The sequence below is a fragment of the Ranitomeya variabilis genome, chromosome 3 (assembly GCF_051348905.1).
Source record: "Ranitomeya variabilis isolate aRanVar5 chromosome 3, aRanVar5.hap1, whole genome shotgun sequence".
In the NCBI taxonomy this organism is placed as follows: domain Eukaryota; kingdom Metazoa; phylum Chordata; class Amphibia; order Anura; family Dendrobatidae; genus Ranitomeya; species Ranitomeya variabilis.
Genome location: NC_135234.1, coordinates 341,061,103 through 341,086,281, shown reverse-complemented (window position 1 = coordinate 341,086,281; position 25,179 = coordinate 341,061,103). Strand labels below are relative to the sequence as shown.

Sequence of the window (25,179 nt, the reverse complement as noted above, 5' to 3'; positions counted from 1 at the left end):
CTTGCCAGGAAAAAGTGCAGAAGCCTAAGCACGCATTTTTTTTACATGCATATTTGGTGCAGATTTTTCCTTCTCATTAGCAGGAGTAAAATTTGCTGCAAAAATACTGAAATAATTTAAATCTGAAAGTCACAAATAAGCAATGTGTGCATGAGGCTTGAAGCACCTTTTACACCTACGGTTTCAAATTATGGAACAGGTGTAAAATGCTGCAGAAAATACACCGCAGCGTTTACGCGCGGTATTTTCCGCAGCATGTGCACTGCGGATTTGGTTTTCCATACGTTTACAAAGTACTGTAAACCGCATGGAAAACTGCTGCGAATCCGCACTGTAAAATCCGCTGCGCATCTGCAGCCAAATCCGCAACGTGTGCACATACCCTAAAGGTTTTTATGACAATTCTGCACACACACACACACAAAAAAAAATCAACAAAAGTGCAACGTGTGCACAGAGCCCAAGGGTCTGTGAAGAAAAATCAAACCGCACAAGGATGACAAAGTCCGGTCAGATTTTCATGGACTGACAGAAGGGAGAAAAAAAAATTCTCTCCACATCTAAGAAAAACTCTTGCCACTTTGATCTAAGTCTGATCAGATCGGTTTTCTTGGATGTGCAGACATTGTTCTTATTAACCTACCCTTAATCTTCATATTTGCTATATATATGTAACAAAGTTTATATACGGTATATCACTTTTGGATACCTTTTTGCATATATAGGATATTTTTTTTATTATTATTACAGAGCAGTTTCAGAGAGCAACTCTTGAGCCCATGTACATACAGGACTGTCCTATATATTTAAGCTTTTCATGCTCAAGCTATTTTTTTTCATTGTAGAACCGCTTTCCACACACACACACACACTTTCTTTCCTGAGCCATAACATTTGTCTATTGACAGCCATGTAAACATTTGTCCATTGACAGCCATGTGGCTGATGGTTTTTTTCTGGGACAAAAGTTGTACTTTTGATGGACACCATTTTATCTTACCGTACAATGTACTAGAAAATGGGGGAAAAAAATCCAAGTGTGGTTAAATAGGAATAAAAAAAAGGTGCTATTGATTTTGTTAAGGTTTTGTTTTTATCATGTTCATTGGTTGTGTGGTAAAAATGACCCATCCAGGTCAGTAGGACAACTGATGCCAAACATGTATGTAGTTTTAAAAAAAATAAAATTATAATTTTGAATTGTGTTTTCAGACACATTTTTTTTTTCTTTTCGCAATTACCAAAAAACTCAGCAAGTTCATTTACTGAATGGGTCAATTATTTTTTTACTTTTAAGGACAAGGCGATACCGTATATTAAAGAGATTATTCCATTTTTGCTTACATTTTAAGGGTATGTGCGTGTACACGTTGTGGATTTGGCTGTGGATTCGCAGCAGTTTTCCATGCGTTTTACAGTAGCATGTTAACCTATGGAAAACCAAATCCGCTGTGCACATGCTGAGGAAAATTCCAAGCAGAAATGCTGTGGTTTATTTTCCGCAGCATATCAATTCTTTGTGTGGATTCTTCAGCGTTTTACACCTATTCCTTAATAGGCATCCACAGGTGTAAAAACGCAGGTGATATCCACACAAGATCCGCAGTAAATCCGCAATGGAATCCGCAACATGTGCACATACCCTAAAACTGGTTCTGTTCACTACTAAATTCTGTTTAGGATTGTACTATTATCCGATTGCTTCATACACAGTTGCATTTCACTAACTTGATAAAATGACGATCTCCTGTATAGCACAGCCACAGGCTGCAGACCCCCTGCTGCCATGGTAACCCATTGGCACTCCACGGTTGCGGATGGGAGCCATTGCATGCACTTGACAATCATGCCATTTACAGAGAACTTGCCAGCAGACTAAAAGTGAACAGTTTTTGCTCTTATTTTATATATTTTACTCCCCAGAACATTCAGTTTTGTTTTTTGTTTGTTTTTTAAATGAGTCAGGTTTCAGAGATATGTTCCGTTTTAATTACCGTAGCATTTATTTGGATGGTCTTTACTAAGAGGGGGTTTCTCACAGGATTCTCCGAGCAACACCTCATTGGTAAATACCAGAGAAATTAGCACCAAGAGGTCCATATAACTGGAACAGAATGGCAGATTTATAAAAAAAAAATATAAATAAATTTGAATAGTCAGAAGAGAAGAGGAAATAAAAATGATGAAAAACTGGCCTCTCTTTTTACACGCCGAGAGGTCTTGGCTGTGTATCACCACCGTCATCTCCTCTCCGGTGTATAATGCAGGCTCTGTATACCGGCACCCGATGTGTGACCTACTATATACCATGACGTGAAACAACATGGATATTAGGAACATAACATTTACTAAGACAAGCACAATGGTGTCAGACTGCTGGCACTGTGCTGCGGTCACAAGCCTGTATTTTCAGTCTGAGTGTTGTCTGTGAAGAACAAAAAAAACTGATCATATTCAGACCAATCTTATTCAATAGGGATGTTCAGATGACCGTTTTTCTATACTGAATGTTTGCATCAAAGAGAAAAAATGCACTAGTATTCTGTATTTCGGATGAGGCTCGCATATTCAGATTCCATTCAGATCAAATGTAGAGCATCACATTTCATAGGAAAACATTTGGTTTTGCCCATTTTAATAACTGCTTATTTATAAAAACATATGCTCTACAGATGACATTACAGATAAAGAAAAAAAAATGTTTTACACACTTGTATCAGCTTAGCCTTAAGGCTGAGTCACACATAACGATATTGTTAACGATATCGTTGCAACGTCACGCTTTTGGTGACGTAAGCAACGATCCCGCTAACGATCTCGTTATGTGTGACAGCGACCAACGATCAGGCCCCTGCTGGGAGATGGGAATGATCAGGACCTTTTTTTGGTCGTTGATCACCCGCTGTTATCGCTGGATCGGCGTGTGTGACGCCGATCCAGCGATGTGTTCACTTGTAACCAGGGTAATTATCGGGTTACTAAGTGCAGGGCCGCGCTTAGCAACCCGATATTTACCCTGGTTACCATTGTAAAAGTTAAAAAAAAAAAAAAAAAAACACTACATACTCACATCCTGATGTCTGTCACGTCCCCCGCCGGCGTCCACAGGGTTGACTGTGTCAGCGCCGGCAGTAAAGCAGAGCACAGCGGTGACGTCACCGCTGTGCTCTGCTTTACGGCCGGCGCTGACACATTCAGTGCAGGGAAGCTCTCGGCAGCAGCGCGTGCATATTAGCAGCACTCCTGCCGAAGGCAGTTTTAACCCTGTGGACGCCGGGGGACGTGACAGACATCAGAATGTGAGTATGTAGTGTTTCTTTTTTTTTTACTTTTACAATGGTAACCAGGGTAAATATCGGGTTACTAAGCGCGGCCCTGCACTTCGTAACCCGATGTTTACCCTGGTTACCCGGGTGCTGCAGGGGGACTTCGGCATCGTTGAAGATAGTTTCAACAATGCCGAAGTCGATCCCCTGATCGTTGGTCGCTGGAGAGAGCTGTCTGTGTGACAGTTCCCCAGCGACCACACAACGACTTACCAACGATCACGGCCAGGTCGTATCGCTGGTCGTGATCGTTGGTAAGTCGTTTAGTGTAACGGTACCTTTAAAGTCTGTTGACTCGCCAAGCTAAAAGGGATCATCCAAAGTGGATAATCCTTTTAACAAAGACTGGTGCGCTCTCCTGCATGTCAGTTTAAACTTTAAGGAAACACTGGAGCACTTTGTTACTGTATATCTCAAAAGTAATGGTTTGTTAGCACTCAGGGGTGTCCAGGAGTGCCATGAAGCCAGTGTCTGGACCGCTCACTGGTCAGAAAAAAAAATTAGATATCCTAGAAATATGCTTTGAGAAATAGTAGAAGAAAACAAAAACAAGCTGGAAAAGACTAAGGAGAAGAAGAAAAAAAAGTTATTGGTATTAGAGTGATGGCAGAAACATTGCTTAAATAATAACTACACTATTTTTTCTCCTTCCATAAATCAATAAATAGTACAAGTGACGATAAGAAAAATGGAGTGAAACCAAGCAGAAAAGCACAAGGAAAAACTGGGGAGTGATGACCACCATCTAAAAATGCAGAATACAAGTCATACCAGAGAAGTGGCAGTCTTCATGTACACACACATGCAGGTCTATTCTGAAAAGCCCTGGTGACATTACACATGGAAATGCAAAAGCAAAATTCTTCATAGGAATATCCTAAGAGCTTCACTCTCCCCATAGTCTTCATTTTCTGAGATTATTCTACATTTTGTTACACTTCTGTTGTATGTCCAAGTCCAAGATTTCCATGCTTTCTACAACACTGAAGAGTATTACTGGTATTTTGTATGCCACATTTAGGAGTCACAGATTGATATCTAGAAGGGATTTATCAATAGTCCTTAAGTGAAACAGTGAATACTTCAAATGCACTCACTCAGCCACTGGGGTATATATCTATTTGTGAGGCCACTGCTCCCTTGAGTTCATGGCAAGCTTAAAAACAGCAGGTGAAAGACTGAAACTTGTTTATCACCTGTTTACCCTAGAGTTATTGGCACCCACCTGGGGACATAGGGTGGAACAAACAGCCTGAGGGACAGATGATATCTGGATCATAGCCAAAAAACTCTGATGATAAGAGCCACGTTAGGTAAGTGACAATACAACTAAAACGCAAAACCAAGCATTCAGCTACAACTGACATTGCTTCTGCACTGTGATAGATGCTTAAAGGGTTAACAGCATCAATCAGCAGGACAGTGTTCTATTAACCCAGACTAAAACAAAGCACAAAAGTTTTCAATTGACCTTTAATACGCTCTGTTAAACAACAGTAATTAACCTGGGACAATGTTAAAGGAAAACAACTGAAAAAGACGAAGAGGTTATACACATTTGGGTGCAGGTATAAAAAAAAAAAAAAAAAAGGCCCAATCTCCTTCTTTAAGAATGTACCACAATTAATAATTCACAATAATCACAATAATAATTCACAAAAGGAGGTCATCACAGTAGAATAGCAGCTTAATAAAAGATAACTTTGCATAGAGTCAGAAAAGATTACAAATATCAAACAGAAAAAGATGCGCATAGATAGTATGACACGTTGAGTGAAAAAAATTAGGAAATATATGTGGAATGTTAGGATATTGTTACATTAAGACTGCTGTATATTCTTAAGGGGTGAGTAGTATACCCCTCCTCATATGTAAAGTGCCATGGAATAAATGGCGCTATATTAATAAATAATAATAATATATATATATTATTTTTATTAGGAGCAGTGCAGTCCACATACACACAGAAGGCCACGCTTCAGCAATAAGGATGCAGGCAATCATGTGTCTGTTTGCTAATCAAGCAATGTGAGTTATTGCAGGATAAAGTTTGGCCACATAATACATTAGTCTGCACAGGGTTGGGGAACTAGAGTAAAAACCGGCAGAAATAGTAAATGAATTGTACAGTCACTATACAATCAGGTAGTGTGAGAATACAGCCCAAAAAAAAGGAATGTTTTCTGAAATCTGGGAAAAAAACAATGAACAAGTATTTTTAAAAACACATAAAAAGTACAAGTTTACAATAAGAAACAAATGATTATAGCAGCAAAAAAGTCCCAGAACTTACAGTGAACATAGGAGAAATGATGCGAGATCCTCGCCAGCAGAACAGGAAAGGTTAAATTTCCTTCCTGGTTTGGGCTACAAAACAATTTTGCAAATCTGCAGTTTAAACTCCACCCAGCCACTTATTAAAGCAGCAGCACAGCCTGGAGATTATCCTCCATGGGGGGGTGCTACACAAAAGGAGATTGCCAATTGTTTAGGAAAAGCAATGATGTTTAAGATCAATAAGGAATATGGTGCAAGTGCCTGGGAGTGATAAAGAATAGATACTTTGTCTCACAAGGGATATGAGAAACTGTCAGGCAGTACTGGCATAACCATTGTGTGTTAATAAGGATGGTACATAGTGTGCTATTATATCCCGATTGCCAGCCCCAGAAAAATGCCAGCCATGTGAAAAATTACAACATAAGGGGAGATGTAGAAACATTCACAATGATTTACCAGCAGATGGAAATAACCTATCCAGCAAGGAAAAGTTCCATGTAGTTCATGTCTAAAAGCATGACATTAGAATCTGCGGGGGAAGCAGCAATTCCAACAATTTTATGGCTTGATTCAACCTTCACAGGGTAAACCTGAAACTCTACCCATGCCCCATTGCTTGGAGATGTGACTGTACTCGATGTAATAAATCACCAGATTCTGCGAGCAGGCTGCAGGCTTTTTGCATTGTTCATGAAGAAAAAATGTTGAAAAATGCTTACAAATATGGTTCAAAGAATGTTTAAGTAAGACAAACTCTTTATTCAATTTTAGCTTAAGGCTCTGTGCACACGTCAGGATTTCTGCAGAAATTTCCTGAACAAAACCGGACATTTTCTGCAAGAAATCCGCATGCGTTTTTAACACGGTTTTTTTTGTGTTTTTTTTTCCGGAGGTTCCCAATGCAATAATATAGTGGGAAATCCGAAAAAATGCGTTTAAGCGTTTTTATAGCGAAAAAACGGCGAAAAATCCTGAATGTGTGCACATAGCCTAAGGCAAATTAAAAGAAAACCCATGCAAATACAACATTATGTGAAATATTGAACTTATTTGGAATATTATGACTATATGGCTGGAAATACCCCAATCTCTAGTTTCACTTCAGTTTTGATTGTGAAGGGCACAGTACAGATTGTCCTCTAGGTCTAAATTAATAATACCTATATCAATAGATTTTTCATTGTCCCATATATATGGTGTCACTATAAACGGTAAGCTAGAAAATATCGAATTACCTATATTGGCAAGTACAGAAGCCAAAGAAACAAAAGTGACCACTTAAAATCTAATATATAAAGCTGAATGTGTGTATGTGTGTATGTACCATATGTGTGTATGTCCGGGATTGGCATCTGAACCGTCGCAGCTACAGCCACAAAATTTTGCACAGTCACACGTCTGGACCCCGAGAGCGTCATAGGCTATGCTGTGAGGTGAAATTTTAACCCTGCGCTTTCCAATTCACCAAACAATTTTGCCCCTATCTACATAATGGGGAAAAAGTGAAAGGAAAAGTGTTGGGAGGCGTCGCAGCTACAGGCACAAAATTTTGCACAGTCACGTCTGGACCCCGAGAGCGTCAAAGCTATGTTGTGAGGTGAAATTTTAACCCCGCGCTTTCCAATTCACCAAACAATTTTGCCCCTATCTACATAATGGGGAAAAAAGGAAAGGAAAAGTGTTGGAGGCAAATTAACAGCTGCCAGATGTGAACAAGGGGGACTTAAAGAATGAGAGCGATGGCGCCAAAGAGTATATACTGTACAGTTGCTAAGGTGGGGCCCCGACATGGGATAATCACCACACCACCACGGGGATATGAACACACACACAAAATGCGCCACACACTACCACGTGCTCGAACACATATACCACCCTCAGCACACATTTCACCACACATACACCAACCTCGCCACATCAAAGTCGAAACACAAAAGTCGCCGCTCAAAACTCGCCACGCGCAAAACTCTCCACATGCAAAACTCGCCACACGTGCAAAACTCACCTCATGGAAAACTCGCCACACGCAAAACTTGCACACGCGGAAAAATTGCCACATGCACAAAAGTTGCAACACATGCAAAAGTTGCCTCACACAAAACTTGCACATACTCAAAAGGCACCACACATAAAACTCGCCATGCGCAACACTCGCCATGCGCAAAACTTGCTGCACACAACTTGCTACACTAACCTGTCTCATGCAACTCGACACACAAAAAGTTGCTACACGCATGTCGCCACACGCAACTCAACACACAACTTGACACACGAAACTCGCCCTAAAACACACACAAGTCTGGTATTATCCTTAAAAAATAAAAATCTGATTAATAAGCAGACAAACTACAAGAGCAACAAATGTACCATATAGGAATCCGGCAGCTGTCAGTCACATGACCAGTCTATTATGAGTATGTGTGAGCTAATATATACTGCCAGGGGGTGGGCTTACTGTTGGCTGGGGATTTATCAGGCTGCCAATTTAGCTTACAAATACGGAGGTAAAAATACTGACCAAATAACGTGTGAACGAGGTCTAATACAGGAGGACATGACATACAGATATATACTATATACAGGAGATGACACACAGGTATATACTATATACAGGAGAGATGACACAGGTATATACTATATAGAGGAGATGACATACAGGTACATACTACATACAGGAGGAGATGACATACAGGTATATACTATATACAGGAGGAGATGACAGATATATACTATATATAGGTGAGATGACACACAGGTATATACTATATACAGGAGTAGATTACATACAGGTATATGCTGTGTATAGGAGGAGATGACATACAGGTATATACTATATATAGGTGAGATGACAGGTATATACTATATACAGGAGTAGATTACATACAGGTATATACTATATATAAGAGATGACATACAGGTATATACTATATACAGGGGAGATGACACACAGCAGGTATATACTATATACAGTGGAGATGACATACAGGTATATACTATATACAGGAGATGACATACAGGTGTATACTATATATAAGGGAGATGACAAACATGTATATACTGAGGTGAAAATGAGAGGTGTGAGGTGAAAATGAAAAGGTGTGAGTGCAAAATGAGAGGAGTGAGGGAAAATAGTCGAGTGATTGGAAAATGACATATGTGAGGTCGAAATGACAAGTGTTAGGGGGGAATGAGAGGAGTGAGGGGAAAAGTGAGAGGTGTGAGGGAGAAAATGAGAGATGTGAGGGGGAAAATGAAAGATGTGATGGGGAAAATGAAAGATGTGATGGGGAAAATGAGAGGCGTGATGGGAAAATAAGAGAAGTGAGGTGCTATAACTAACCACAGATATTTACTATGCCCAGCTAGTATTAACTAAATGCTTTATTGGAGACACATAATAAACCTATAAATACTACAATAAAAAAGGGGTACCTCATGTAATGGGGAGACTAGTAAATAAATAAGCTCACCTAAACATCAGTGCTGTATATAAGCACCATTATAGCCGACTACAAGAAGTGCTTCCTAACCCCTTAATCCCATATGACGTACTATCCCGTCGAGGTGGGGTGGGCCTTAATTCCCACCGACGGGATAGTATGTCATAGCGATCGGCCGCACTCACGGGGGGAGCACGGCCGATCGCAGCTGACATCCGGCACTATGTGCCAGGAGTGGTCACGGACCGCCCCCGGCACATTAACCCCCGGCACACTGCGATCAAACATGATCACAGTGTACCGGCGGTACAGGGAAGCATCGCGCAGGGAGGGGGCTCCCTGCGTGCTTCCCCGAGACGATCGGTACAAGGCGATGTACTCACCTTGTACCAAGCGTCTCCTCCCTGCAGTCCCCGGATCCAAAATGGCCGCGGGACTGCATCCGGGTCCTGCAGGGAGTACTTCCGGGTCCACAGCAGGCGCTGTGCAAACTGTCAGATCAGCGATCTGTGATGTCCCCCCCTGGGACAAAGTAAAAAAAAAAAAAATTTCCACATGTGTAAAAAAAAAAAAAAACCCTAAATAAAGAAAAAATATATATATATTATTCCCATAAATACATTTCTTTATCTAAAAAAAAAACCAAACAAAAAAAACAATAAAAGCACACATTTAGGATCGCCGCGTCCGTAACGACCCAACCTATAAAACTGTCCCACTAGTTAACCCCTTCAGTGAACACCGAAAGAAAAAAAAAAAGAGCCAAAAAACAACGCTTTATTATCATATCGCCAAACAAAAAGTGGAATAACACGCGATCAAAAAGACGGATATAAATAACCATGGTACCGCTGAAAACGTCATCTTGTCCTGCAAAAAAAGAGCCGCCATACAGCATCATAAGCAAAAAAATAAAAAAAGTTATAGTCCTTAGAATAAAGCGATGCCAAAATAATTATTTTTTCTATAAAATAGCTTTTATCGTATAAAAGCGCCAAAACATAAAATGATATAAATGAGATATCGTTGTAATCGTACTGACCCGAAGAATAAAACTGCTTTATCAATTTTACCAAACGTGGAACGGTATAAACGCCTCCACCAAAAGAAATTCACGAATAGCTAGTTTTTGGTCATTCTGCCTCACAAAAATCGGAATAAAAAGTGATCAAAAACTGTCACGTGTCCGAAAATGTTACCAATAAAAACGTCAACTCGTCCCGCAAAAAACAAGACCTCACATGACTCTGGACCAAAATATGGAAAAATTATAGGTCTCAAAATGTGGAGATGCAAAATATTTTTTGCTATAAAAAGCGTCTTTTAGTGTGTGACAGCTGCCAATCATAAAAATCTGATATAAAAAACGCTATAAAAGTAAATCAAACCCCCCTTCATCACCCCCTTAGTTAGAGAAAAATAATAAAATTAAAAAAATGTATTTATTTCCATTTTCCCATTAGGGTTAGGGTTAGGGGCTAAAATTAGGGTTAGGATTGGGGCTAAAGTTAGGGTTTGGATTACATTTACGGTTGGGATTAGAGTTAGGGGTGTGTCAGGGTTAGGGGTGTGGTTAGGGTTACCGTTGGGATTAGAGTTAGGGGTGTGTTTGGATTAGGGTTTCAGGTAGAATTGGGGAGTTTCCACTGTTCAGGCACATGGGGCTCTCCAAACGCGACATGGCGTCCAATCTCAATTCCAGCCAATTCTGCGTTGAAAAAGTAAAACAGTGCTCCTTCCCTTCCGAGCTCTGCCACGCGCCCAAACAGTGGTTCCCCCTCACATTATGGGGTATCAGCGTACTCAGGACAAATTGGACAACAACTTTTAGGGTCCAATTTCTCCTGTTACCCTTGGGAAAATACAAAACTGGGGGCTAAAAAATCATTTTTGTGAAAAAAAAAAAAAAAATTATTTTCACGGCTCTGCGTTATAAACTGTATTGAAACACTTGGGGGTTCAAAGCTCTCAAAACACATCTAGATAAGTTCCTTAGGGGGTCTACTTTCCAAAATGGTGTCACTTGTGGGGGGTTTTAATGTTTAGTCACGTCAGGGGCTCTCCAAACGCGACATGGTGTCCGATCTCAATTCCAGTCAATTTTGCATTGAAAAGTCAAACGGCGCTCCTTCCCTTCCGAGCTCTGCCATGCGCCCAAACAGTCGTTTACCCCCACATATGGGGTATCAGCGTATTCAGGACAAATTGCACAACAACTTTTGGGGTCCAATTTCTTCTCTTACCCTTGGGAGAATAAAAAATTTGGGGCGAAAAGATCATTTTTGTGAAAAAATATGATTTTTTATTTTTACGGCTCTGCATTATAAACTTCTGTGAAGCACTTGTTGGGTCAAAGTGCTCACCACACATCTAGATAAGTTCCTTAGGGGGTCTACTTTCCAAAATTGTGTCACTTGTGGGGGGTTTCAATGTTTAGGCACATCAGGGGCTCTCCAAACGCAACATGATGTCCCATCTCAATTCCAGTCAATTTTGCATTGAAAAGTAAAATGGCGCTCCTTAGCTTCCGAGCTCTGCCATGCGCCCAAACAGTGGTTTACCCCCACATATGGGGTATCAGCGTACTCAGGACAAATTGTACAACAACTTTTGGGGTCCATTTTCTCCTGTTACCCATGGTAAAATAAAACTTTGGAGCCGAATTAAATTTTGTGTGAAAAAAAGTTAAATGTTCATTTTTATTTAAACATTCCAAAAATTCCTGTGAAAAACCTGAAGGGTTAATAAACTTCTTGAATGTGGTTTTGAGCACCTTGAGGGGTGCAGTTTTTAGAATGGTGTCACACTTGGGTATTTTCTATCATATAGACCCCTCAAAATGACTTCAAATGAGATGTAGTCCCTAAAAAAAAATGGTGTTGTAAAAATGAGAAATTTCTGGTCAACTTTTAACCCTTAGAACTCCCTAACAAAAAAAATTTTGGTTCTAAAATTGTGCTGATGTAAAGTAGACATGTGGGAAATGTTACTTATTAAGTATTTTGCGTGACATATCTCTGTGATTTAAGGGCATAAAAATTCAAAGTTGGAAAATTGCAAAATTTTCACCAAATTTCCGGGTATTCACAAATAAAAGCAAGTTATATCGAATAAATTTTACCACTAACATGAAGTACAATATCTCACGAGAAAACAATGTCAGAATCGCCAAGAACCGTTGAAGCGTTCCTGAGTTTTATAACTCTGGAACGCTTCAACGGATCTTGGCGATTCTGACATTGTTTTCTCGTGAGATAAAGGGACAGTAGTCCCTCGTCCCTAGTGGACTCATCCCTCATAAAGGGACAGTGGTCAGAATTGTAAAAATTGGTCCGGTCATTAACGTGCAAACCACCCTCGGGGTTTAAGGGGTTAATACATCAAGAGTGCAGCAATACCTGGTAACAAATTAAAGAAAATTTAAGTCTTACATTAAAGGGACATTCCCATTTCCAAGATCCAATCCCAATATGTAGAAGGTGGAATAATAATATAAGCAAATACGTCCAATTAGAAAAGTAGTATAGTTTTTCTGATTCTGTCTCTTTCCTCACGTGCAGGCATTGCAGGACCTTAGGTATCCATGATTATGACCACTAGCAACTAACTAACTCACTATATCAGTGGTCATAACCATGGATACCTAAGGTCCTGCAATTAAGGAAAGAGACACTCAGCAAAACTATACAAAATTTCTAATTGGAAGTATTTGCTATTATTACTACTACACTTAGTACATATTGGGATAGATCTTGGAGATGGGAATGCCCCTCTAAAGTGCTAATGCAGTGAAGATAGGCAAGGCAGGTTACAGTGTCCACCTTCCCTGATGCGCGTTTTGTCACGCTTCCTCAGGGGGCGCGCTTTTGAATATCACGACTATGTGGCTTGAAATACCCCTTCTCTAGTTTCATTTTCAGTTTTGATTGTTAAAGGCATGAGTTTCTGACCACAGTTTGTCCTCAAGGCCTAAGGGTATGTGCACACGTATAATGGAGCTCTGTGGATTTTTCCGCAGCGGATTTTAGAAATCCGCAGGTAAAAGGCTCTGCGTTTTACCTGCGGATTTTGTGCGGATTCCACCTGCGGTTTTACACCTGGGGATTCCTATTGAGGAGCAGGTGTAAACCGCAGCGGAATCCGCACCAAGAATTGACACGTTGCGGAATGTAACCCGCAGGGCTTCCGCGCGTTTTTTTCCGCAGCATGGGCACAGCGGATTGAGGTTTCCATAGGTTTACATTGTACTGTAAACGCATGGAAAGCTGCTGCGGACCCGCAGCTGCAGAGAGCGTGCAGGAGACAGCGCTATGGTAAGCGCTGTCCCCCCAGCGTGTGGTGCTCGCTGGAGAAGGAATGAAAAATCAATTTGTTTTGTTAATTTTGTGTTTAAAATAAAGATCCTTGTCACCTGCCGCCTCCCACCCCCTGTGTGCCCGCCCGCTGGCATTAAAATACTCACCCAGCTCCCTCGATGCTTCCTCTCAGCGCCGCAGCTTGTCTTGTATGAGCGGTCACGTGGTACCGCTCATTACAGTGATGAATATGCGGCTCCACCCCTATGGGTGACCGCTCATACAGGACAAGCTGCGGCGCTGAGAGGAAGCATCGAGGGAGTTGGGTGAGTATTTTAATGCCAGCGGGTGGGCGCTCAGGGGGTGGGAGGTGGCAGGTGACAAGGATCTTTATTCTAAACACAAAATTAATAAAAAAAACATTGATTTTTCATTCCTTCTCTCCAGCGAACGCTGCTGGAGAGAAGGAATGAATGGCGGCTTCAGCACCACACGCTGGGGGGGGGGGACAGCGCTTACTGTAGCGCTGTCTCCTGCACGGTCCGTGTGGTACTCAGTCAGCACACGGGCGGCACATGGACAGCATCCATGTGCGGTACGTGTTTACACGGACCCATTGACTTTAATGGGTCCGTGTGATCCGTGCGCTCCCACGAACACTGACATGTCTCCGTGTTTTTCAAACGGACACACGGTCCGTGAAAACACGCTGACATGTGCAGAGACACATTTATTTTAATGTGTCTACGTGAGTCAGTGTCTCCGGTACGTGAGAAAACTGTCACCACACGTACCGGAGCCACTGACGTGTGAAACAGGCCTAAAGAATTGTTTAGCTCAGCTGATGAAAAAAACACTTTGAACTCTCAAAATGTGCCGACAGAATCCCAGTTGGAAGGAAAATAGAATGCATGAAAAAAAAGACGTAATTTTGTTGTCTAGCACTCATGGTCCAAATTTCCAGGAAACAAGAAAAAAAAAACCCTTATTGATCCGTTAAAAGGTTATTCAATAGAAAAACATCTTATGTCTTTAGAACCTAGAAATATGTACGATGCTCAAACTGGTGAAAGATTCTCTCATGTTTGGCATTATATTGATCTGGAGAATAATTTTATATTGAACAACGAGAACCGCAAACAATGGCAGAATTGCAAGTTTTGGGGTTATTGGGGTTACAACTTATCCCACAAAAAATGGGTATTATACCTACCGATAATTCGGTTTCCAGGAGTCCATCCTGACAGCACTCTGGAGGACGTCCTCCTCCTCCTTGCAGGGACAGGAAACAACACGAGAGGTTAAAAGGTCCCACTCCGCCCCCTTTCCTTTAGTGTTTTGACAAGTACCACACCATGGATAGATACCATTTGAATTTTTATTTAACCAAATCATATTTACAGCATATGACATAGTATACATAGGGGGGGAAGTAACGGTGCTGTCAGGATGGACTCCTGGAAACCGAATTATCGGTAGGTATAATACCCATTTTCCAGGACGTCCCCCTGACAGCACTCTGGAGAATACCAAAGAAAACTCCTTTAGGGTGGGATAACTGCCTGGAGAACCTTTCTCCCAAATGACATTTGCTGTGTTGCTAACACGTCTAGTTTGTAGTGTTTACAGAATGTGTTCGCACTGGCCCATGTTGCGGCTTTACAGATTTGTTCTAAAGATGCCCCTGCCCGTTCAGCCCATGATGCTGAAATGGCCCGAGTGGAATGAGCTTTTATTCCCATAGGACAATCTACCCCTTCTGACGTATAGGCTTTTGAGATAACTGTAGTGATCCATCTAGCTATAGAGGTTTTGGATGCTTTTTTACCCCTATTTTTACCTCCAAACAAGATAAATAGATTGGGATCTTTTCTCCAAGTACTAGTGGCCTCCAAATAGTCTAGTACTGCCTGTCTAACATCAAGAGAATGTAAGGATTGTTCTTTTGTATTAGAGGGTTTATTGCAAAAGGAGGGTAGGATTATTTCCTGATTTCTGTTTTGTACTGAAGCCACTTTGGGAATAAATGATGGATCTAGTTTTAAGATTATATGATCCTCACGAACCTGGAGGTACGGATCCCTAATTGACAGGGCTTGTATCTCCCCTACTCTTTTGGCCGTTGTAATTGCTACCAAAAAAGCTGTTTTCCAAGTTCGTATTGCAATGGGCATGTCACCTTTAATGGTAAAGGGATCTTTACATAGGGCTCTGAGCACTAAATTTAAATCCCAAGTGGGAGATATTTGTCTAAACGTGGGACGTAATCTCTGGATTGCTTTTACAAATCTGATTACCCAAGGGTGAGAGGCCAATGGGTAATCCAGGAATGTGCTAAGAGCCGAAATCTGCACCTTAAGGGTACTAGGTCTTAGCCCCATATTGAATCCAGATTGGAGAAAATCCAGAACTCTGGGAACATCCGGGTTTCCCGACGTCTCGGCCAACCTGCCACCCTTCATACAGAATTTCTTCCAAATCTTGTAATAAATAGCTGAAGTCACTGGTTTACGACTAGCTTGGATTGTTGAGATGACTTCATCCGATAATCCCCGCGATTTCAAGATGTCCCTCTCAGGATCCACGCTGAAAGGTGTAATCGTTCCGGGTTTTGATGTAACACCGGCCCCTGATGAACGATGTCCTTCCATAGGGGAAGTCTGATTGGACTGTCTGTTGTCATTTGTCCTAACAATGGAAACCAGCTCCTTCTTGGCCAGAATGGCACCACCATCAGCACTGTTGCTTGGTCTTCCTGAATCTTTCTGAGCACTCTCGGAATGAGTGCTATTGGAGGGAATGCATAAGAGAGTGGCTCGACCCATGTTTGACTCAAAGCGTCGACTGCTTCTGGCATGTCCATAGGGTTGAGGGAATAGAATCTGGCCACCTTCGAATTTTTTCTTGTAGCGAATAGGTCTATCCTGGGAGTTCCCCAATGATGACATAATTGGTGAAAGATTTCTTGATTTAATTCCCATTCTGTCGGACAGACTTCTTTTCTGCTCAAATAATCTGCCAGGACGTTTTGAGATCCCTCTAAGTGGACTGCTGTGATCGACAGGACTGTGTTCTCTGCCCAAAAAAATATTCTTCGTGCCAACTCTTGAAGTGGTTTGTGTCTGGGACCTCCCTGATGTCTTATGAAGGATACTGCTGTCATGTTGTCCGTTAGGACTTTCACATGTTTGTTCCTCAAGCGAGAGTGATTCCTTCTTAGAGCTTCCCAAATAGCGTAAAGCTCCCTGTAGTTTGAAGATCTTTGACTGATATCTTCTGGCCATCTGCCTTGGATGAATGATCCTTCTAGATGGGCTCCCCAACCCCACTGACTGGCGTCTGTGGTAATCACCACACAAGGGTTCAAGGTCCATGGAACACCCACTCTTAGGTTGCTGTTTTGAGTCCACCAGTGCAATGACTTTTTTACTGCTCTTGTTAGATGGATTACTTTGTCCAGTGATGACTGACGTCGATCTCATGTCGAGAGCACCTGATCTTGTAACAATCTTGAGTGAGCCTGTGCCCACCTTACGCAAGTGATACAGGCCGTCATCTTCCCTAAGATCTTCATGGCTGATCTTATAGTAATCCGATGTTTTAGGAATTCCACAATTAACGCTCTCATTGACACCTGTTTTTCTCTTGGTAAAAAGGATTGTCTTGAGGTGGCATCTAGAAGAACTCCCAGAAACACCTTCCGAGATTCGGGCTTTATGTGTGATTTCTCCTGGTTTACAACCCAACCTAGATATTCTAGGACTGAGATGGCTCGATCCCTGTGTAGGATTAAGGTGTTTTTTTGTTCTGGCTACCAGCAGAAAATCGTCCAAATAAGGAATTATTGTAATTCCTTCGTTTCTTAAATATGCCACCACCTCTGCTACCAGTTTTGTAAATATCCTTGGTGCTGAGGCCAGGCCGAACGGGAGACACTGAAATTGTAGGTGGCAGGTTTGGTCCGGAATCTTTACAGAAAACCTCAGAAGCTCCTGAGATGTTACATGGATTGGAACCTGATGATAAGCGCTTTTTAGGTCGAGCGTACACATTACCGCATCTTTGTCTATGAGGTGGACAGTTGTTTTTATTGATTCCATTCTGAATCTTTTGTATCTTACATAGGCGTTCAAGGGTTTTAGGTTTATTATTGTGCGAGTTTTTCCCGATGGCTTTGGAATTGAAAATAGTGAAGAGTAGTGACCTCTCGCTATTTCTGTTTTGGGAACCCGCACTATAACCTGAGACCTGAACAGCTTGTGAAGGTCCGAGAACATTGGTGAATCTTTTGCCACGCTGGTGGGTGGTATACACCTCTGTGGTGCTGGGGATACTAGCTCTATTTTGTATCCTTCTGAAATTATTTTGAGGACATATGCATTTTTTGTAATTTTTTCCAGTTGTTCAGGAAAAAACTGAGTCTGCCCCCTATACCTATGGCGTCATTGTCTCCTAGATCTAGGGCTTGATCCAAATAGGGTATTTCTTCCCTTTCGGTTCTGAGAGTATGCTCCTCTATAGGTACCTCTGTTGGATCTCCATTGTTCTCTATAGTCTGGCTGTTTGCCTCTATAGGAACTTCGAGGTGGGGGTCTTTTCCGAAATGGCTGAAACTTTTTTGGTTTCTCCTCCGGAAACCCTTTTTTATTGTCTGAAGCAGACTCTAGAATGTCATCTAAAGCCTGTCCAAATACTTTGGAACCTGAAAAGGGGATAGCACATAATTTATTTTTAGATGCATTATCTCCTGACCATGATTTAAGCCATATAGCTCTACGAGTCGCATTGGATAAGGAGCTATTCCTGGCCGCAAATCTGACGGATTCTGCTGACGTGTCAGCCATAAAGGCTGTGGCAGACTTTATGATGGGTAAGGAGGAAATTATATCGGCCCGTGGGGTTTTATTCACCAAATGTTCCTCTAACTGCCCCATCCACAAATACATTGATCTAGCTACTGACGTGGCTGCAATGTTAGCCTTTATCAGCGCTGCCGATGCTTCCCAGGAACGGCGCAACAGAATATCTGCTTTGCGATCCATAGCGTCTCTGAGGCTAGATGAGTCCTCAAAAGGAATAGCCGTTTTTTTAGTAACCTTGGCTATGGGTACGTCAACCTTTGGAATTTCCTCCCAAGACTTGATATCCTCTGGATCGAATGGTAGACGACTTTTAAATTCCCGAGACACTATCAGTCTACGTTCAGCATCCTTCCATTCTTGCAATATCATCTGCTTTAGGTGATCGCTTACAGGGAATACCGTCTGTTTTTGTGACGTAAGCCCTCCAAACATTAAATCTTGTCTGGACTTAGGCCGCGGTTCTTCTTTCATCTGCATCGTATTCCTCACTGCTTGCACTAAATCTTCTGTTTCTTCTACGGGAAATAGAAACTTCCTTCCTTGGTCCTGTTCCTCCAATGGTAATTCTCCTTCTTCTTGGTCCGAACTTCTCCCGTCTGATTCTTCCTTAGATGACGCCTCCACATCATCCTGGTCCAGGTCCATCCGTGGTCTCTTGCGACCTCGACCTGGGCTGGAGGGGTACCGTTGTGTCATGGTAGCTAATGAATTCTGTACTTCTTCCCGAATTAAGGATCTCATTTCGGATAATAACGACGGTTGCTCTTCTCTTACAACTCTAGAAATGCAGGCCCCGCACAACTCCTTTTTATGCGCTTCTGGTAACTTTGCATTACATATGGAGCATCGTCTGGACTTTGTCAGTGCCTTGCCTGACTTTTTTGCCACTGGCAGGGATGTCTGTTGAGCCTCCTTATCCTAAGTATAAGAGTGAGTATATCTTAGTGACTTAGGAATAAGTGAGAAAGGTAATATGCGCTATGCGCACTTACCCCAGTCTCTTCACTCCTGGGATCCATATCCTCTGTTTAAATATAAATATATATATACCATAAATAGCACATCCCCTGCCAGATATACATATAGGGATTTAGCAGCCTTGCTGCACTTACCCCTTGTCTCTGGCATTGCAGACCTCCTTTTCTGGCTCGTTTGAATGTGCGTCCCGGTTCACTGTAGCGCTTGCCGAATAGAACGCTTGGACGCTCATTTTCAAAACCGGCGCCTTTTTATAGACGCTTCCGCGTTCCACACTGTGGAACGCAAGTTCTGTCACCGCCTTCGCCGGAAATGACGCCGCTGACGTCACCGGAAGTGACAATACACACTTACTTCCGCGTTCCACGCAGTGGAACGCACGCTGAGCCGGGAGGTTCTGCCGTCCATGCATGATCACCTGAGGTCATGTGGACCTATGCGCCTTTTCCCTTACTGGCGCCGGCGCCTCTTGTTCCTCCTGGCGCCCGAGCCGAGAGCCTCCCCCTGGGAGGAAGCGGCTCACCCAGGAGCGCGTCCGCTCGACTGGTCTCTGGGCACAGGGACTCCCACCCGGGAAGTATGTGCCCTGGGCTATCGACGAGGGGGAAGGATATTGGACCAGCCGCACGATCCCCCTGAGCCCTCCGGTCCGGTAAGCTTGCTTCTCTCGCGTGTCCCTCCATGCAGGGACAGGAAAAACACTAAAGGAAAGGGGGCGGAGTGGGACCTTTTAACCTCTCGTGTTGTTTCCTGTCCCTGCAAGGAGGAGGAGGACGTCCTCCAGAGTGCTGTCAGGGGGACGTCCTGGAAAACAAGCCTTTAGAAGGCTATATTGATGGGAAAAAGTAAGGCTAGGTTCACATTGCGTTATGGCGGTACGTTAAACGGACTACGTTACCGCCGCCATTGAAAGCAATGTCGGACGCATCGCTAGCGCACGCCCACAATGGGCGTGCGCTAGGCGATGTGCCGTCATTGAGTGACGGACCCGAGACGCGGGCTGCAGCGTTTCTGGGTCCGTCAGTGCTAGCGCAGATGGGGCTAGCAGATGCTCCATCTGCGCTAGCGCTGTGCCAAAGTCGGCACTTGCGTTAGCGTATGCGCTGAACGGACTGCACTAACGGTCTGCGCTAATGCAATGTGAACCTAGCCTAATGGCTATTAAAAGGAGGGAGGGAAAAAAAAAAAAGCACAAAAATGGAAAATAGAGTCTCACCATAGCTATAAAAACAAACTACAGCAAAGAGATTTATGAGGATCTCAACATAAATCATCATTGCCCATGAAAAAAAAAATGTAATTATTCCCCACCCAAAGGGTACACCGCTCAGCTTTTCCGATTCATTGTTTACGGGATTGCTTGGATCAGAATAGGACATGTCATGAGGCTTCCGGATCTCACACTCAGATTTTCAGATTTGTTAATAGATCCGTGAAACTATGGGTCAAAGCGCCATCTAGTAAAAAAAAAAAAAAAAAAAAAAATTGGGGCAGAAAATGGACATTTCCAATGGTGAATACAGCCTGTGACTGACAGGTAGCCTATGAAACTCCGGCAGGATATAGTAGGTTGAGGTACATGGCAGACAGACTATTGCTATGCATTTGGCTGACACAAAAATTCATAGACGCCCCACAATCGTGCTGTGTGGGTTTCGATGGGCTGATGAAGGGAAAGCTCAGTCAAACTCCTCAGGTCTCTGCCACCATTGACAGTGGCAAGTGAGGGGTTAAATTGCAGGGATTGGTGAGAACTTGGCAGATGCAGCAGGAGTGCGGATGTATACCACTCAAGCTCCGGCACCTGCAGCTGAACGCTCCGAGACAGAAGATGTATCATGCGATCAGCAGGACGTGTGTATCCGGTAGAGCGCAAAGTAACATATGCTCATGACAGATATATGGTCTATATAAAATAGCATTAATATAGTCCAATTTGTGCAATTAGAACAAAATTTGATATTAAATTATAACTTGAAATGTTAATTTTTTTATAAAATGTGATTGGATTTTTTTTTTTTCCATTTGAAATCTGAAGATTGCCATGGTTAAAATCAGAAGAACATAAATTTTGCATTTTTGGCTTCTATACTTACAGCCAAAAGCAATATTGCACAATCCAGTAACTATCATCTGCTATCAGAGCTGAATTCAAAGAATTTAGAATGAACATTTTTACCTTAAGTAAAGTAATGGAAATACTTCTGAGCAGTTAGCTCGTGTAGGAGACAGGTCTCAAGCTGTGAAGAAAAAAAAAAAAAAACATCATATGAACTGTTTTACTTAGAGATTATTTTCAACAGCTTTATTTCTAATCTATATATATAATTGTCTAAGGGTCACTTCCGTCTGTCTGTCTCGGATATTCATTGGTCGCGGCCAGCCAGTGGGCGTAGACAAAAGGGCAGGGGAGGCCAGGAAGTATGCAGAGCGAGTCCCCGCCCACTCCATACAGGCTCGGCCAGAAGCGCTGCAAAGGGGCCGCGGCGACCAATGGATATATACTCACCTTCCGTCCGCAGCTGTCAACGCCGCATGTGCTGCGCTGTTTTCTGCTGTCGCGGCCCTCATCACTGACTGTGGCCGCTTATTTAGTCCCCGGCTGTCACCGCCGCATGGGCTGCGCTGTTTCCTGCTGTCGCGGCTGTCATCACTGACCGCGGCCGTCATCATTGACAGCGGCTGCTAATTTAGTCCCCGGCTTTTGGCCACGGTAGGCCCAACAGCACCCATGGTGCCGGCCGGCTCTGCCCTCCTCACAGTGACTCCGCCCCCTTTGCAGCGCTTCTGGCCGGGCTTGTACGGAGCCTGTACCGCCGCACAGGAAACCATAGAAGGACTGCAGGGGGCTCTAGCCTTTCACAAAATGTCGGAAGAGCCTCCAGCAGCACCAGGGACACAGCAAAGCACCACCACCGGGACACCCGCAGCGGCACACTGATAAGGTATATCCGCATTATAAGACACACCCATTTTCCCCCAAACTTTGGGGGGAAAGTGCGTCTTATAATCTGAAAAATATGGTATATATTTATTATGAATGAGAGGTACAATTTGAATAGAAGCTGCAAAAGGCATGTGTGATTGTGGATAGCATGTAGTGCTCCGGAGTCGTGGGAGAACATCAATCCAAGTAGTGTCCATTACCTTTTGGAGTACAAATCTTAAAAAAAAAAAAAGACATTTGAAAAAAGGAGAATTCAGAAAGGGAAACTGCTAAAAAATTATTTATACTGGTTAGATGTGGTACAAGTGGTTAGAATAATACATCTATTATCCCAATATATATGGTAATTCATCTGGAATGATCAGTACAAAAACTGCATCTTTGATTTACATGAAGGAGGTCAGAAGCAATAGTAAACCAAGAGTTTACCCTGACCTACAGAGTTAGCTGCCATACATTTTCTTTATATAAAATAATGCAGTCAGTGTGACTATACCCTCCCTGTGAGGCCAAAATATTCCAATATTTTCCATTGTAGATTTACAGCACCTCAAGGCTAGCCAAGCTCTGAATCGCAGCTGCCGCAGAAAGCATTTTGCACCGCATGACTAAAGTTCAATTCCAGAGAACAGTTTAGACTTTGCTTGGAAGCAGCACAACTGTAATGACTTGTCATAAGACAACACATGATACTGAAACTAGGCTGCAGCTTAAAAGATTTTCATGCACATCTAAATGAACTATGCTCAAAGCATTCCTCTGACAGTACACACTACGCCTCATGCAGATACAGCCTCCAGGGTCCAGACTAGTGCAGTTTAATGCTAGACTAAAAAAAACAGGGGTCTACAAAAGAGGTGGCCAATTAATTTTCTCAAGGGCCGCATGAGAGAATCACTTTTCTGGAGAGCCGAACCAATAGACTAAACTTAATTCTATTCATTATTCTTTTTTTAACCTCTTTCTGCCAGCTGACGGAATAGTAAGTCAGCTGGCAGTATCCCCTGCTTTTAGGTGGGCTCCGGCAGTGGGGTCCTGAAGACCTCTATGGTTGTTGACGACGGATTGCTATGAGCGCCACCCTGTGGTCAGTGCTCATAGAAATGCTGTAATTCAGCTACATAGAGGTGATATGTAATCAAACTCACAGAGAAAAACATGGGTCCCATATCAATTAAACGTCAAAAGTGACTTAATGCACCCATTTAATACCAGATTAGTAAGTGTATACTCCTGATACACATTTAACCACCAAAAAATGGAGTTCCATACACGATAAGTATAAGTAAAAATAGTTATACTTTATTAAAGATACCAAATACATAATATAAAACAGTAAATCATAAAGACAAACAAAGGACCCTAGTGAGGAAACAAGTAAATCCTCGGCATAGACAGTAGATTAAATTAAATTAAACTTCCTATCATGGCATAGGTAACCACCGCTACAGAGTAATATTGTTTGTATGGCACCCAGTTCATTCCCATGCTGTGAATATAATCAATGGGACTAAATGCCTGTGCACTGATAACCGTCCCAGCGGCTGTGAGGGTATGTGCACACGTTGCGGATTTCTTGCAGAAAATTCCTGAAGAAAACCGGAAATTTTCTGCAAGAAATCCGCATTTTTTTTTTTGCGTTTTTTTTCCGTTTTTTTCGCGTTTTTTTAGCATTCTGCAAGCGTAATTAGCTTGCAGAATGCTAAAGTTTTCCCTGCGATCTGTAGCATCGCTTGGAAAACTGACTGACAGGTTGGTCACACTTGTCAAACATAGCGTTTGACAAGTGTGACCAACTTTTTACTATAGATGCTGCCTATGCAGCATCTATAGTAAAAGATAGAATGTTTAAAAATAATAAAAAAAATAAAAAAATGGTTATACTCACCCAGACATCTCACCGGCGTCCGTTCCGTATAGCTGGTCTGTGCGCACAGGACCTCCCGTGACGTCACGGTCACGTGAGCGGTCACATGACCGCTCACGACCAATCACAGGACAGTGACGTCATTCGGCGAGGTCCTTCAGCGCACACCAGGTACAGAAACCGAACGGCAGCGTGCGAGGAGGCGGCAAGACATCGAGGGTGAGTATAGGACTGTTTATTATTTTATTTCTTATTTTTTGACCACTTATATGGTGCCCAGTGCGTGGAGGAGAGTCTCCTCTCCTCCACCCTGGGTACCAACCGCATATAATCTGCTTACTTCCCGCATGGTGTGCACAGCCCCGTGCGGGAAGTAAGCAGATCAATGGACCCCTAGGTGTGCGGAATCCCTGCAATTCCGCATTTTTAATGAACATGTTGCTTTTTTTTCCGCTATGCGATTTTTTCGCGGAAAAAATCGCAACATTTGCACCAAAAATGCGGAATACCCTGTAAATAATAGGAGGCTTATGTAAGCGTTTTTTTTCGCGTTTTTATCACGTTTTTATAGCGAAAAAACGCGAAAAAAACGCTAACAATCCTGAACGTGTGCACATGGCCTCACAGTGGCGTGCACGCATATCCAGGGACACAATCATGGCAGTATATCTTAATGCAGCAACATCTTACCCATGAAGGAAGGAAATCACAAATGCCGAGGTACCCGGTAACGCCCCCCTTGACGCGTGTTCCGCGTTTGCTTGATCACAATCCCTCATTGTGATCAAGCAAACGCGAAATGCGCGTCAAGGGGGGCGTTACCGGGTACCTCGGCATTTGTGATTTCCTTCCTCCATGGGTAAGATGTTGCTGCATTAAGATATACTGCCATGATTGTGTCCCTGGATATGCGTGCACGCCACTGTGACAGCCGCTGGGACGGTTATCAGTGCACAGGCATTTAGTCCCATTGATTATATTCACAGCATGGGAATGAACTGGGTGCCATACAAACAATATTACTCTGTAGCGGTGGTTACCTATGCCATGATAGGAAGTTTAATTTAATTTAATCTACTGTCTATGCCGAGGATTTACTTGTTTCCTCACTAGGGTCCTTTGTTTGTCTTTATGATTTACTGTTTTATATTATGTATTTGGTATCTTTAATAAAGTATAACTAT

The 25,179-nt window shown here is 42.6% G+C and overlaps 1 protein-coding gene across 9 annotated transcripts in view; it reads right to left on the bottom strand.

Moving 5' to 3' along the window:
* The window catches only part of THRAP3 (thyroid hormone receptor associated protein 3), a 127,965-nt gene that overhangs the window by 61,639 nt on the left and 41,147 nt on the right, over positions 1-25,179 (bottom strand). For 4 of the 9 annotated variants that reach the window (XM_077295846.1, XM_077295841.1, XM_077295845.1 and 1 more), the window contains exon 2: positions 21,361-21,421. The exons of 3 other annotated variants lie outside the window; for them this stretch is intronic. The gene's annotated coding sequence lies outside the window, so the exon portion shown is untranslated. Of the gene's footprint in view, positions 1-5,619; positions 5,745-21,360; positions 21,422-25,179 lie in introns of those variants that run through there. 2 more of the 9 variants (XM_077295837.1, XM_077295842.1) reach the window with 2 other exon arrangements.